General features: G+C 42.2%; 1 pseudogene; it reads right to left on the reverse strand.

Moving 5' to 3' along the window:
- The window catches only part of LOC118420073, a 15,915-nt pseudogene that overhangs the window by 12,158 nt on the left and 1,273 nt on the right, over positions 1-2,484 (reverse strand).

Below are 2,484 nucleotides of genomic sequence, written 5' to 3' on the forward strand. Positions count from 1 at the left end.
ACAAACAAACAAACAAACAAACATGAAAATAAATCTTTGCTGAGGTAGCGACACCTGCATAGCTCCATGAATGGACGATCCCTGAGTTCACGTCGTCCCCAGCCACAAGTTCTGCCCCACCCAGCTGAATGGTGAACGGTCCCTGTGAGGCTGTCCGTGGTCCCATGTGCACCTCTCCGACCACTCCTGAGCCATGCTCGCCAGTTCCTCGTGCCACAACTATACATTCAGAAGAAGCGGTTGTTAAAATAAGCAATATTTTAAAGTTTACAACGTTTATCAACACTGAAAGTTTCACCTCCATATAAACTTGACGCTAGGGGGCCAGAATCTAACTATTTCAAGGTCTCATGAAGATGCGCCTTGTTCAATGATAATATACAAATTCAGGCATTCTCATACACAATTATAATACACGCATGCACAAACGCACACACACATAGACACCCACCCACACGCGAACACCCACATACAAACACACACACTCGAACGCACAGAGAGAAAAAGGCGGGCAAACAGACAGACAGACACACACACACACACACACACACACATACACACATACACACACACACACAGAGACACATATACACACACGCGCACACACAAACACGAACGCACAGAGAGAGAGAGAGAGACAGACAGACAGACAGACGAACGCATGTATCCAAAAACAATTGCATCTTGGATCATCTTGGCGAAGGTATGACTATGAAACACTCACACGAGCTTACTCCTTGTATTAAAGTGTTTGCAATTGCGCACGCGCGCAAAGGACCCACGGCTCACTACGCATACATCGCTTCCAAAGGACTGCAACTATTATCAGACTTCTAGCCACACTTATCCACGGATCAGACGGATTAACTTCAGACACGATAGATATCAGTGGCGGGTGCCAGACCACATTAGCGACAAGATAACATGAAATATGGAATGGCAAGTGTTGTTATGTCATTATCTTTAATGGACAGAGCTATGCGACTGACCTACATCTATTGTATATGATCATATTATATCCTTCTATGTGATATATGCGCCGCGTTAGTATGGCATTCCAAAAGCCATTAAGACTTTTGAGAAGGACGATTCAGAGATGTGATTTTCTCCTCTGTATTGTCATAAAGGATAAAAGAAAGACAGCGAAGCATAACAAAATCGCAGTCCTGAAAAATTTCACGTATGCATTTCAGGCTTACAATAAGACCCAACTTAATTACAGGTGAGGAGCTGTAGTCAGAAGTAAGATTGTACAGACAGAGATGGTTATCTTACCTATCGTTCCACTGTTCTGCCAGGTGTTCGTACTAATCTAATATCTCTTATCTGATTGGTTTACTACCTACCCTACTTCAGTATAATATGCAACAATGAACAGTCACGCTACTGTAACACCGACATGTTGGGAACTGGCCATGGGGTAAGGGGTGTCAAGCATACTCTCCAAGCAGAGGTACGGCTCCGGCTGTTTTTGACATGTTTGGGGCGTTTTTATACCGGTCGCGAGACATAAAGAAATCGTTGCAAAATGGAAAGCCCGATTCACAGTTTGATCCACACAAAGATGAGCCAGACAGGTTTTTGGTACCACCGAGACGGACAAGTGCTATCATTTTTTTTAATTAGCAGGAACCAAAGTTTATCCTAATCTATGATAACCAGTTGTTACGCACAACTTTCCTACTATAATCACGTCACTAAGTTTCATTCCATTGACCTGGCCGTTTGGTCCGTTATTATGAAAGGGAAGGGATAGTAATATAGATATATAAAACATCAAAAATTTCCACTAAAAATTGGTTTACAGGTGAAGCATACCACAGAATTTGACAGAGCGCTCAACGAATTCATGGATGAAAACTTCAGGCTTTGTTAATAATTTCCTTTTCTTTATTTGAGGTAATATTCAGCTAACTTTTCCGAAATGACTATGCAAATTGCATGGGTGGAAATGCGACACTTTCTGGCCACGCTCGTTAGTGACAACCACCTCGATTTATTAATCAGTAGCAACTGGCATACCTATTCGACACAGGTCTGGATTTTTCGCCCTGATAATGGACTAATTGACAATCAGAATGATGACATATATAACTTTTGGCTTCTGTTAGGGCCACATTTCCAAATTGTGGCAGCCCGAACTATTTGATGAGGTGAAAAAAAATTTAAAAAAAAAACCTCCTTGGAAATGTGCAAAGATTATGGTCATGGTCCACTTTCTTACGTTTCGTAAACTTTGTTTGGTTGTCTTTTATATTATGCTGTTCGTCCCCACAGAGTGTACAATGTGACCACAGCTAGATCCCGAAATGGAACACTTACTTGCATTTCGAAAACACTTAAATCCGACCGTCTGGCCGAATATCAATAGGAGACTTTGGCCGAGTTAAGTATAAAAGCCTGGGAGGAGTTGATTGGCCTAGCTAGGAGTGAACTGATCGGCAGGTGGATAGTTATAGGTGGATAGTAGTCTCAACCAGTCTC

The sequence above is a fragment of the Branchiostoma floridae genome, chromosome 7, assembly GCF_000003815.2.
Source record: "Branchiostoma floridae strain S238N-H82 chromosome 7, Bfl_VNyyK, whole genome shotgun sequence".
In the NCBI taxonomy this organism is placed as follows: Eukaryota; Metazoa; Chordata; class Leptocardii; order Amphioxiformes; family Branchiostomatidae; genus Branchiostoma; species Branchiostoma floridae.